The sequence below is a fragment of the Saimiri boliviensis genome, chromosome 19 (genome assembly GCF_048565385.1).
Source record: "Saimiri boliviensis isolate mSaiBol1 chromosome 19, mSaiBol1.pri, whole genome shotgun sequence".
Lineage (NCBI taxonomy): Eukaryota > Metazoa > Chordata > Mammalia > Primates > Cebidae > Saimiri > Saimiri boliviensis.
This window is the reverse complement of record NC_133467.1, coordinates 23,066,124-23,080,452: the sequence shown is the minus strand read 5'-3', so window position 1 is coordinate 23,080,452 and position 14,329 is coordinate 23,066,124. Positions and strand designations below refer to the sequence as shown.

At 37.1% G+C, this 14,329-nt stretch overlaps 1 long non-coding RNA gene across 3 annotated transcripts in view; it reads right to left on the bottom strand.

Moving 5' to 3' along the window:
- Positions 1–14,329, bottom strand: part of LOC104650946 (uncharacterized) — a 313,310-nt gene that overhangs the window by 137,624 nt on the left and 161,357 nt on the right. For all 3 annotated transcript variants that reach the window (XR_012515011.1, XR_744526.3, XR_012515012.1), the window contains exons 5-6: positions 2,895–2,965; positions 1,705–1,803 (exon numbers count right to left, since the gene is read on the bottom strand). This is a non-coding gene — a long non-coding RNA (uncharacterized LOC104650946). The remainder of the gene's footprint in view (positions 1–1,704; positions 1,804–2,894; positions 2,966–14,329) is intronic.

The following is a 14,329-nucleotide window of genomic DNA, read 5'->3' as shown; positions in this document are numbered from 1 at the left end:
TTTATTGTTAACTTCTCAACTGTACTTCATTGATCTCTATATCTATCTTTATGCCAATAATATCCTCTTTTAATGACTGTAGATTTGTAGCAGATTTTGAAATCATGAAGTATGAGTACCCCAATTTTTAAATTCTTTTTAAAAGATTGTTGTGGCTATTCTGCATTCCTTACGCAGGAACACATGAATTTTATGACTAGGTTTTCCATTTTTACAAAAAAAAAAAAAAAGAGGCAGCTGAAATTTGGTAGGATGGCATTGAAACTGCAGATCAACTTTGGGAAGAATTGCCATCTTATTGCTATTAAGTCTTCCAATCCATGAACATGAGCTACCTTTCCATTTGCTTATTTATTTATTTCAACTATGTTTTCAGTGCACAGTGTACATGTCTTATACTTTTTTTACTTTTTTTCTTATTTTATTCTTTTGCAGCTATTATAAATTACATTGCTTTCTTAATTTTATTTTCAGAGTGTTCATTAGTAGTGTACAGAAATAAAATTGAATTTTTAATATCAAACTTGTATCCTGCCACATTGCTGAACTTATTTGTTCAAATAATTTTTTGTGGATTCCTTATGATTTTCTATATACAAGATTATGTCACCTGCAAATAATGGTAGTTTTTACTTCTTCCTTTCTAATCTGATTGCCTTTCACGTCTTTTCCTGCATAATTGTCTTGACTAGAACCTCCAAGAGAATGTTGAGTGAAAATAGTGAGAATAGATACCTTCTTCTTCTTCCTGATTTTAGGAGGAAAGCATTCAGTTTCTCATCATTAAGTATGAGAAGAGCTATAGGTTCTTTATAAATAACTTTTATCTAGTTAAAAAAATTACCTTCTATTCCTAGTTTGTTGAGTCACTTGAATTTTGTCAACTACTTTTTCTGAGTCTACTGAAATGAACATGAAGTGTTTGTCCTTTATTACTATGGTGTATTATACTGATTAATTTTCAGCTATTAAGCCAACCTTGCATGCCTAGTAAGTATATGTACTTTAACAATTTAAATAACACTGTATAAACACCTTTGTGCATATAATATTTTTGGTATTGTGGACTATATCCTTAAGAAAGAGACTCTCAAGTGGAATTCCAGAATCATAATTAATTTATAAACATTTTAAAGCTTCTAATTCATAGAAATATACATTTTCATCAGGATAAATACCAGCAATATTTATGCTGTTGCCTCAGGAAGTAACAAGTTTCCCCTTTTTCACACAGGTGCTCAAATATATGTTCATAATATAAAGGTTCTTAAAGTATTTTTGTTTTCATTTTTGTTTTGAGACAGCATCTCATTCTGTCACCCAGGCTGGAGTGCAGTGGCATGATACTGGCTCACCGCAACCTCCATTTCCCAGGCTCAAGGGATTTTCCTGCCTCAGCCTCCTGAGTAGCTAGTATTACAGGTGCGTGCCACTACCTCCTGGTTTCTAGTAGAGATGGGGTTTCAACACATTGGCCAGACTGGTCTTGATCTCCTGATATCAAATGATCCACCTGCCTCGGCCTCCCCAAGTGTTGTGATTACAGGTGAGAGCCACTGCGCCCAGCCAAAGTTTTTTAAAAATAAGCTTTGTTGACCTCTGATCATTGACTCATTTTACGCACCTCAAATACTAAGAAGAATTCTGATTTAACAACAGAAAATTCTGGACGCCAGAAATCACAACTGAAAAAAATTTACTTACAGAATTATTGCTTGGGCATACAGCATGCTTTGGAAGCAGACACAACTATGTTCAAATCTGAATTCTACCATGTATCAGCCATGAAATCTTCATCAATTTCTGTAACCCAAATAAAACTTTGTTTTATCACCTTGATGGAAGTTGTAACATTTACTTATAGGGTCATTTTGAATGTGTATAGAGCAAAATATGGTATCAGACATTAAAACTGCACAACATATGTTAGCTATTTTCATTGTTTCTTGTGGTAGTAGCTACATTTTTGCTTGGTAAAATTTTTTTTTAATTATAATTTTAAGAACAATAGGAAAATGACCACATTTAAATCTTGTCTCCCTAACTGTAAAAGGCACTGTTAACACTCAAGAGAATCAGTGCAAAGATTTGATACCCTGGCTCCTCCACTATAAGTTCTCAGTTGAATGACAAATCCCTGGGTAGTTTGATAGCAACTTTTCAAATATTTTTCTTCCAGTAATGTACATATTTTAGGCAAAAATTTGTGTTAGTAAAGATCAATTTCTTTTTTTTTTTTAATTGTACTTTGGGCTCCGGGGTACATGTGTACATCCTGCATCCTGCAGGATTGTTCCATAGGTACATACATGCTATGATGGTTTGCTGTCTCCAACTCTTCACCCCTCGCCTACATTAGGGATTTCTCCCAGTGTTGTGTTATCCCAGTGTTATCCCTTCCCATCCTCCCCTCTGGCCCCCCACCCCACTGTCCCTCCCATCCCCTCTCCGCCCGACCACCTAGCCCAATGAGTATTGTTCTCTTCCCTGTGCCCAAGTATTCTCATTGTTCATCACCTGCCTATGAGTGAAAATATGCGGTGTTTGTTTTTCTGTTCTTGTATCTTTAAAGCACATAGAAACCTTGAGACATTAGTGAAAACAAGCAGTGGAATAGTAATAATAGCATACATGTGTATATATGAAACTATATAAATATTTATAATACTATACATAATGACATATATACATATATAATTACATTTACTCTTCTTAACAACTCTGTGAGGTATTGGTACAATTTTCATTTTATAAATGAGGAAAGTAAGGTTCAGAAAAGTTGAAGAACTTGCCTAATATGACAGAAAAACTAGGAAGTAGTGCTGGGCTTGTTATTAGATTATCTTTCCCTCAGAGGCCACTATACTACAATATCACTACATAATAATTCTTACCTTAAAATATATGTTTCTTAGCTTCCTGGGAAGAACCAGAGGAAACAGTTCTTTGGGAATAGTTGGGACTTCTAGATGACAGTGTAAACAAAGAAACACAAGAAAGAAAATAAATTTATTAGCAAAAATCATTGTAATTTAAACTTTTAAAATATTAATCTACTTTATAGCATTAGATAGAATTTTAAACATAAGTAGACAAGAGATCTGAACACCTTTAAAATTGTTTTTGATGAATGAATGTAGTTACACTTATAGCTAAAGGTAGGCACTTTCTGCATCATGGTACTTCATCATGAATATTTAGAGAGCTGGCCAGGGACTTGGAGGGGAACATTCAAAATATTGATTATTCAGTGTCATTAAATGTTTTGGAACTCTGTCCCTTACATATTAATATTACCCTTCCGTGGTTTTTAGTAAACAGTATGTCTTAGAAGACCTTTAATCTGGCTAGAATAGTTTCTAACTTGATTAAATAATAAAACAAGCACTGTTGATTGCTTGTGTATGCCAAATGCTTTACTTACATTATCTCATTAATCTTCACAATACTTAGAAGTAAGTACTACTGTCATGCCATTTTATAAATGCGGCAAAGGAAGGGAGATAATTTGCTAGGAAGTATCAACTAAAATTGGCAGAACTTGAAGTTGAGACCAAATATGTTTTGATTCAAAAGCCCATTTTTTTAACTACTGGTTAATACTACCTCTTGTAAGCACATAACATGACCTCAAGATATGTATGACCTAATTGTTGCTTTCTCTGTATTTCCCTCAAAAAGCAAAAATTAGGTAGGTGAAGTTAGAATCTTAGAGGAGTCTCCATCTCTGCCAAAAATCTGAAACAACTGAGAAATAAGACAAAATGGCAGGTCAAATGGGGGCAAACTATCACCTGCATTAATGTAAAGCCAATATTAAAGTAGTAACTTAAATTCGTGGGCAAGTGAACTTCCCAGTATTGAATCTTATACAGGGTTGGCTTTGCAGACATGCAATCTGGTGGCATGGTGCCTCATGCTAAGAGTCCCACAGTTGGGATTAAATGTTCCATGGTTACATTGTTAAAAATCTTTATTATTATTTTAAAATTTATTTATTATACTTTAAGTTCTGGGGTACATGTGCAGATTGTGCAGGTTTGTTACATAGGTATACACATGCCATGATGGTGATTTGCTGCATCCATTGCCGCATCATCTACATTGGGCATTTCTCCTAATGCTATCCCTCCCCAATCACCTTAATCCCTGCTATTCCTCCCCTAGCCCCATTGTGTGATGTTCCCCTCCTTGTGTCTGTGTGTTCTCATTGTTCAACACCCACTCATGAGTGAGAACATACGGGGTTTGGTTTTCTGTTCTTGTGTCAGTTTGCTGAGAATGATGGTTTCCGGTTTCATCCATGTGCCAGCAAAGGACATGAACTCATCCTTTTTATGGCTGTGTAGTATTCCATGGTATGTATGTGTCACATTTTCTTTATCCAGTCTGTCATTGATGGGCATTTAGGTTGGTTCCAAGTCTTTGCTATTGTGAACAGTGCCACAGTAAATGTACGTGTGCATGTATCTTTATAATAGAATGATTTATAATCCTTTGGGTATATCTCCAGTAATAAGATTGCTGAGTCGAATGGTATTTCTATTTCTAGATCCTTGAGGAATTGCCACACTGTCTTCCACAATGGTTGAATTAATTTACACTCCCACCAATAGTGTAAAAGTGTTCCTATTTCTCCACATCCTCTCCAGCATCTGTTATCTCCAGATTTTTTAATGATTGCCATTCTAACTGGCATGAGGTGGTATCTCATTGCAGTTTTGATTTGCATTTCTCTAATAATCAGTGATGATGAGTATTTATTCCATATGTTTGTTGGATGCATTAATGTCTTCGAGAAACATCTGTTCATATCCTTTGCTCACTTCTTGATGAGGTTGTTTTTTTCTTGTAAATTTGCTTAAGTTCTTTGTAGATTCTGGATATTAGCCCTTTGTCAGATGGGTAGATTGCAAAAAATTTTTTCCATTCTATTGATTGCCAGTTTACTCTAATGATTGTTTCTTTTGCTGTCCAGAAGCTCTCAAGTTTAATTAGATCCCATTTGTCTATTTTGGCTTTTGTTGCCACTGCTTTTGGTGTACTGGTCATGAAGTCCTTGCCCATGCCTATGTTCTGGATGGTATTGCCTAGGTTTTCTTCTAGACTTTTTATGGTATAGTCTCATGTTTAAATCTTTAATTCATCTTGAGTTGATTTTTGTATAAGGTGTAAGGAAGGATCCAGTTTCAGCTTTCTACATATGGCTACCCAGTTTTACCAACACCATTTATTAAATAGGGAATCCTTTTCCCACTGCTTGTTTTTGTCTGGTTTGTCAAAGATCAGATGGTTGTAGTTGTGTGGTGTTCCTTCTGAGGCCTCTGTTCTGTTTCATTGGTCTGTATCTCTCTTTTGGTACCAGTATCATGCTGTTTTCATTACAGTAGCCTTGTAATATAGTTTGAAGTCAGGTAGTGTGATGCTTCCAGCTTTGTTTTTGTTTTTGTTTTACTCAGGATTGTCTTGGCTATGTGAGCTCTTCTTTGGTTCCGGCTGTTGCTGTTTTTCTATTATTATATCTCCAAGTTTTTTCAACCATGTTTTGTAGTTTTCAATGTACAGTGTACAAGACTTGCACTTTGTTGTTAAAATGATTCTTTAATATTTTATTCTTTTCAATCCTACTGCAAATATGTTTTCGTAATTTCATTTCAGTTGTTCATTGCTACTGTACAGAAATATAATTATTTTGTGTATTGATCTTATATTCTGAAAACTTGCTGAACTCATTTATTACTTCTAGTTGTTTTTTTGTGAAGTCCTTAGGATTGTCTACATATAAGACCATATAATCTGCAAATAGAGATTTTTTTTTTTTTTTACTTCTTTCTTTCCAGTCCGGTTGGCTTTTATTTTGTTTTATCACCAAATTCCCTTGGCTAAAAACCCCATTACAATGTTGAAAGGAGTGGTGAGAGAAAGCATTCTTTGCTTATTTCTGATCCTAAGGGCAAAACATTCAGCCTTTCACCAATGAGAATGATGTTAGCTTTGTTATTGGTTTTTTAATAGATGACCTTTAATCAGGTTGAGAAAATGTCCTTTATTTCTACTTTGCTACCATTCTCTATTGCTAGTTGGAATGTTTATCTCGTATGGCCAGCTTGAGGCACCCCCTCCAAGAATAAGCCAACAAATACAAATTGAGAATCTTGGTGGTTTTGCATAGGAGATAAATGCTCTGATATTTTTATTTAAAATTATTATTGCAGAATACAAAGATGAATGAAAAAATCACAGTAATAATTATTTAAGATTTTTAGTTTACTTAGAACAACAATGAATAGTAAACAAAAAGCACCATGATCAGTTGAGAGTGAAAGTGGAAAAAAGGAAAAGCTTTATGTGTTCCTTCAATGGCATATTTTTCCTGTTCTTTAAACAAAGAGAGTCACATTTTCACCTTTCACTGGGTCCTAAAAATTAGATAGTTGGTCTTCCCCTTAAAATTGTACAAATGTATTCATTTGCAGCACTGGAGTGGGACCCGTTTTCCTCTTTGGCAGGAACATGTACCCTATGAACATTGTTTTTCTAAGAAGGAGAAAGGAAAATATAGGGCTAAGCATCTCCAATTCTCCTCAAGATCACCAATCAGCTGAGTTACTACTTCCTGCCCCCTCTACTGCTGCCTTTCCAGGAGTGAGCAAAAGGATGGAGAGAGGCCACAAGTATTGCATTAATGCACACCCTGTACATAAGAGGAAACACCAGGAACAGGAAGTATGCCTTTCCCCTAAATGGGGGAATTCTCACAGGATGAGATATGGGTCACAAACAAATATATATTGCATCAAATGGAAACTCTTCAAATGAACCATCCTTGATTTAGCTGACTTTGGTGAAAGTAGCAGAAAGGTTCAGAGCCAAGTTAAGATAAATAAATGAATATGTCCTTGTTTAAAAAATAAATTTATCATTATTTTACTCATATTCAGTTGACCCACCAAAGTAATAAAAGAAAATAATAAATAATGTCTGAGATTCAACTAGACCACTGGGATATTCATTTTCCTATTTAAGTCTCCTTATCAATACTGAAATCAAGAATATAACTTGCTTCAAGCTAGGAAGACAACTCAATTACCATCTGATTTTTGCAGAATATCATATTACAATAGGCAAAGTCATCACCAAATCTTTACAAGTAAAGCTATCATCAATGCAACTTTTCTAAAAGGAGGGTGAGTAGATATTTTTTGTTTACATGTCTTTGTCTCTCTCTGAAGCCCTCATAGTGAAAAGAAGAGAGGTTCTTGAACCATTTTCTAGACCTAAGATTTAACTCTTGTCATCTTCTACAATGTTTGACTTATTGCCTTTAAACTTGAAATGGTCCTATTTTCATTCACTTAAGGTATAAAATGCTACTTGGTTTTTATTCACTACTTAATTTGAATTTGTGGCAATCAAATGGTTTTCAATGATAATCACAATGCTTGTGTTTTATAGTAAGCTATTTTTTAAAATTAATGTGTTTCCCTACTGAAAAGTATTTTTATTTTCATTTTTAGTGAGTTACATCCTAACGTAAAATTAAAATGTTGTGACAGATGCAAACTTCATTCTTTGGCTCTTTCTAAAATTTTTTATTTTTATGTATATAATAGTTGTACATCTGTATGTACATAATAGTTGTACATATTTATGGGGTACATATGAATCACTAAAGCATACCATATGTAATAATCAAATCAGGGTAACTGATCCATTACCTCAAACATTTATCTTTTTGGGGGGGGTTAGGACCATTTCAAGTCCACTTTTCTAGTTATTTTGAAACACACAAAAAATTTGTTTTTAACTAGTCACCTTATTGTGCTACCAAACACTAGCTCTTAATTCTTCTGCTTAAAAAACAAACATTATCTAAATGAATAACAATTGATAAAAGGAAAACGAAGGGCTCCTTCTTCCCCATACACTCCCATTAGCCTTGGGCATCCTTGCTGAAAATATACCTAAAGGAGTGTGGTCCTTATTTCATTTTCTCACTGGCTTAGGCAAGGCATTGAATGAGCAATAAAATGTTAAGAAAATTCTTAAGTAGATGACCCACCAGGGCACATGTACACCTATGTGACAAACCTGCACATTCTGCACATGTACCCCAGAACTTAAAGTATAATATATATTTAAAAGAGAAAATCACTTAACTTTTAGGATTCTAGTTATGATTAAGTAACATAATTTTAAAGTGTGCAATATTACAGTGAGCCAATGTTCAGTACGCAATAAATAATAGTTATTTTTATTTCCTCTGGAATGGAAGCAGAGTACATTGAAGAGAAAAAAAGAGGAAAACAATGAAGATAAAGAAGGAAAGCAATAGCAACAGAAAGGCTAGTGCTCAGGTGGAGGCTGCTGTGGAATTTCTTATGTGGACGTTGCTACAGTGTGAATGTTGAAGCTTGGTCCTCAATGTCTTGGTGTTGGGAGGTGATGCCTTTTAGAGGTAATTAGAGCCTTCCATTGGAGTTGGATTAATGTCTTTATATTGGGACTGGGTTAGTTCTCATGGGAAAGGAGTAGCTCCCTTGATAATAGGCTTTTCTATGGCCAGGCTGCCTCTCCTGTTTGCTCTCTTTGCACAGGCTTGTTTCCCATTTCACTTCTCCACCATGCTATGATGCAGCATGAGGCTCTCATCAGAAGCTGCCAAGCTGTTCAATCTTGGACTTGCCAGCCTGCAGAACAGGGAGCTAAATAGATCTCTTTTCCTTACAAATTATCCAATCTCAGATATTGTTATAGCAAAACAAAACAGACTAAGACAGAAGTGAACAATGCTACAGATAGAGATGGGAAATGAAATGTTCTCCTTTCCAAAGTGCATTATCTTCTACTGGCTTCCCACCCTACTGCTAATCTGGAACACACAGTATTGAGGGAACACAACAGAGGATGTAAAACATAAAAGATATGAGTCAGTAAGCAAGGGAAAATATTAGACAAGGGAAGAAAGAGAAGACATAAATAAAATTTAAAAGTGTAGAGGAAAATTAGGACAATAAAATAATAAAGAAAAGGTTAACCAGTTTGGGTAGTAATACAGATTAGCAGGCAAAGGACCACCAACTTCTTTTATTAATTCAAAAAAACAAGCAGAGCTTAGTTCTGTTAGTTTTGACCTTTAAGTTTTGAGATTTTTTTAAAGGTTTGTGAGTAGGCTAAATCATGACAAATGCCTAATTTAAAATTGATTTAGCTGCCAATCCCCTCTCTTGTGAGAATCAGCTGCCAACTCTGGTCTAAGACAAATAAAAATACTTGGATTAATTCATTCAGCAACAGAAAAATATGTCTCTTTTCTGGTACATTGGAAATAAAATAAATAAGCTCTGCTAAGGAGACCCATATAAAGGGAGAAGACTTTTTAGGAGATGACTGGGTCAGGATCTCCACTGTTGAAAACTAGGGGGAACTGAAGGTATCAATTCTTGATTGAAAACATGATTCAAACATTGGTCTAGGTGGGCTTTTTAGGGATCACATGTGTTGGACACTGTTCTATATCAACTATTTTATTTCCAGAACACAGTGACTGGAAAGGTTTCTCATTCCAACCAATGTGTAAAAACAAAAACAAAAAACAAAAAACACATGGTATACCCCTCTGATCCCATGCTAGCAACCCTTCTGGGAACAACTTAGAAGATATGACAGCTTTGCAACAAAGCACTATTAACTCTCCTTTTGTTGCTCTTCTCAGTGAGGCTCTTTAGAGGGTGCAAATGCCCTATTTTGTAGAAGAGACTTTGACACTGTGCATATCAAATACAAACAGCAAAGTTATTCTAACAAACTATGTAAGCCATAGTCCTCCTCTTTGATCCATTGTCTGTGTGTGTGTGTGTGTGTGTGTGTGTGTGTGTGCGCGCGCGCGCGTGCGCATGCCTAATTATTGGCAGACCAATAAAGCTCAGAGCCTGCAGCACAGAAAGAAAGAAGCCTGCTAATTTATGCTGTCAGGGAAGGATTTCTGGATTTCTAGCTCTAAAGGATTTGAATCCCCTGCCTGCTTTGGGAAAGTGTCCTGTTTGTGTTGGGGGAGTCCCAGGGCAGACTTCCATTACAGAAATTGAGAGATGTTCTTGCATTAAACGCTCCAGCACCTTTCCCAGGCTTGTTACATGCCATTCACTCATTCCTTCATTCAGTAGATATTGATGAAACACCCCTGACTCAGAGCTGGGGAACACATGAGGCCAGGGAAGGCAGTATGCTAGGATTTGTCTTAGGAGATGAAAAGGTCACTGACCATGATCTTAAATAAAAAGAATTGTGCCATGGATGTAAGTAATTCAGGTATTAGAGCCAATGTTAGAAGAATAAATTAGAGTCAGTGTTAGGACAATATAACAGTAAAGAAAAGGTTAAATATTTTAGGTTATAATACAAACTAGCAGGCAAAGGAGCACTAACTCTCAGAAAGTTTTGGGTCCGTGTCCTAGACCCTCCATTTTCTAATACCTCCTTGGGCATGCCATTGACTTCCATGAAGTTCAGACAGAGAACAGTGCTCACCTCACAGGGTTATTATGAGCCTTAAATAAGATAACGCTTTACCTTGCCCATTATTGCCTGTTTCATAGTAACTATTATTAGTATTTTAATAGTCTAATGTTAAAGCACATCTCTTTCTTCAGACCCCTAAATTAAAATAAAGAAGTATAACTGTTGTTGCAGGGGATTATCTCATATTTAGTAAATATCTCTGGGGATCATTCTAAGTTAAGAAGTTGAGCCCAAGGCAACTTTGCCAAAAGATCTTGATCTTTGAATACCTGATAGTGACTTATGTTCATTAAAAAACTGTATTATTGGCTGGATGTGGTGGCTCATGCCTGTAATCCCAGCTCTTTGGGAAACTGAGGCAGGTGGATCACCTGAGGTTAGGAGTTCAAGACCAGCCTGGTCAACATGGTGAAACTCCATCTCTACTGAAAATACAAAAAATAGCAGGGTGTGGTGGCGTGTGCCTGTAATCCCAGCTACTCAGGAGGGTGAGGTAGGAGAATTGCCTGAGCCCTGTAGGCAGAGGTTGCAGTGAGCTGAGATAGTGCCACTGCACTCCAGCCTGGACAGCAAGAGCAAAATTCTATCTCAAAAAAAACAACCCCCACCAAAACCCAAAACTGTCTTGTTCCCACTGTATTGCCTGGTGCTTTGTGAATATAAACTGATCCCCAAATAGACTGATGCCCACTCTCTTAAATTCTGAGAGAAGCCCTGTGTCCCCCCATCCGAGCCCACTTTACCATGTCCAAGACTTTCCAGACTATTTGAGAGCTGAGCATTAGCGAACCTCAGAGCTGAAAGGAGCTTTGAAGGTTATCAACTTCAGCTCTACTCCATTGCATGAGCTGAACCATGTAGCAAGTAAGAGACATTGAAGAGGCTACCTGTGGATGATCATTTAGTAAATGGGAAAAAAAATGATGCCATTTGGGGGCTTCCTGTGTTGATGATGGCTGAGCATCAGAGACTATGGGATTGGTGAAGGAGATGACTGGCCAGCCTGCTGCCTCTTGGAATGAATATGAAATGGTAGGAAAGTGTCAAGAACTCCATTGCTTTCGCCATCTGTATGGTATTAAGATATATGCATTCGCTTTGTGTGTACTATTTGGAAATACATTTCCACATATACATTTATGTAGAGTGTTAGCAGTAACAGCCACAAAAAGGTTCCAGGAAGTAGTGATCAGAAGGCAAGGTCTCCAGACTGTCTCCAAAGCCAAGATGAAGGAAGAGGATGAAGTGCTTTTCCAAAATAATGAATAATAATAATAATGGTAATAATAACCAGCTACTAGACCAAGAAGCAAAGGGTTAAGTGGTGTTCCTCATTGTCACATGATGCTGGGAAAGAGCTGAGCAGGAACCTCAGGGATCCAGGGATCGGGAGGAGGCACATCTTGCCTGCACATGTGGCCTCTACCACAAACACTTCAAAGTGCCTCCTCAGACCGACATAACATTCTGACGCCGACTGTAAATGCCCTTGACACGCAGAGTGGAAAATATCAAACACTCCAACAGTCCCCCAAATGCAGTGTCTCTGTACTGGGAAAGGCCTTAATGAGCCTGCAGTGAAGGGAAGGAGGGGGGTTTGAGGGTAGGGCTCAGAGCCAGAGAGAGGGGAGGAGGCCTAACGGGTGGTTCTGATTTAAGGCTTGTACTGATACATGCCGGCGTGTGCAACTGGGCTCAGGCCGCTGTGAATCTAAATGCCCTAGGACCTTGCAGAACAGCCCAAGCATCAATTCCAGGCCTTGCTGAGTCAAGACCCTACTGAGACTGTTTCCCCTTGCACATTCCAGAGCATATGACTCTTAAGTGGAAGAATTTCCTGGCCCACAGAGCTATACTTTTGCTGCAAAGGAATCTTTGTACCCAGTTTTCTCTTGCATGGTTCCCCTCTATTCTTATTGATAATACTTTGTGACACTATCCTCTCTTTGGTAAATTGTAATGACAGAAAACTTAAGAAGCTCTTTCATCCCATGAAGGCCCACTTGCTTTTCTGTAAAGAGGGAGTCTTTCCAGGGGGTCTGTTTATATCATCTCCTAGAAAATGCTCTACAGAGTCAATAGGTTAGTCCAGACAATGTGGAAGCAAAGGGTGGGTCCTTGCTTAATATCTCATCTTCTTTCCAATCTATTATTGGAACCAACCCATGTGTTGATTTGGTTCATTCATTCATTCTTCAATTCGCTCACTACTTTTGAAACACTGGGGTATATAAAATTCGTAAGATATCACTGTATAATAGGGAAGGGGGGCAAATAAAAATTAATTACAAACTAGCGTGTACAGTGCTACAATAGAGGCCTGTTACAATGTGCCAGGATCACAGGGAAGAAAGTGACTATGTCAGCTTTAGGCACTGGGAACCCTTCCTTTAGGGGACTATATTTAAGCTGGGCTTTCACAAATGGGTGGGATTTCACCAGGCAAAAGAAGCAGCCAACAAAAAGACATAGAAGAGAGTGAATCATGGTGAATTTGGGGAAGGATAAATTTTGTGTGGTTGAGTAGAGAATATGACAGGAACAGTGATAGATAAAGCTAGAAAGGGCATATGTGCCAGGCTAGTGCCTTCATGACAAAGTCTAAAGAGTTTAATGTAGAACTTTGATTCAATGATAGCTGTGTTTTAGAAGGGTACCTTTAGTTTTGGAGTGAAAGACGATCAGGAGATCAGGAAAGGGGAAAGGCTGGAGGCTTGCTGTATGTGACAGGCTCTGTAAGTCTGAAGAACATCATTTGCACACTTATATTTGAACAAATAACTTCTATTTGTTCCCAGGTCTGCTAAACTCTCTTGGTACTGCTGTTTCCAACTCTTTAAAGATGTAGCATATAAATAGTGTTCTCAAGGCACTCTTTTGACCTCTATTTTAGTCTTTCCAGATCATGTGTTCTAGGAGAGAGAACTTTGGGAAGTCATCAAAACCACGGGTCCATTATAGAGCTACACCCCAGGGGGGAGTATGGAGGATGAAGTCCAGCCCTGGGAGAGCTTGAACACATTCTTACATAAACATGAAGCAAATGGGAAATTTTAGCCAGAAAAATGTACTGACTTAAAATGTATTCTGTTACTAAGCTTATATCAAATAGGCCCAAGGGGACCTCTCAGAAATTTTCTTGCAAATTATGTTTACATGTTTTTAGATGGTGTTTGGGTGGTTACAGTTCTTCTAGTACAGTAACCTGGGAACAGTAGATAAGTGACTAATAAAACATGGTAATGGAATCCCTTGTGTTAGGTTCTAAAGTTTTTACCTCTTCAGGGAATAAAGAGGAATTAAGCCATGAATAGGAAGGGTTCTGGAAGAAAAGATGCAGTTGTCAGTGTTGGGTTTTTTGTTTGTTTTGTTTGTTTACAAAATTTTAATTGTCATTGATGGAGAAAAGACCACGGAATAAAAGGATTAATTTGATTGATGAAACCCAGCAGATTTTATATAATTTAAGAATAACTAGTTGGATCTGCTCTAAAAATATTAAATCTTGTTTCTCTCCACAGAAAGACTGTCGGTATTCAAAAGTCATTGCTTCATCTCAAATATTGGCTCTGATTAAAAGTCTTTAGACGAGACTCAGTTATTTGTTACTGGAAACTTACATAGCTTGGCCTGCAGGCACTGACCATATTGAAAATGAACTTTTGATCTATCCATCTATCTAACCATCTCTACCATGTATAGAATACCAAACAGTGTGCTGAGATCTTCATATGCATTGTATTATATTAGCCAGTCTTACAACAACCCCATAAGATTAGTCCTACTAGTAGCCCCATTTTACATGTAA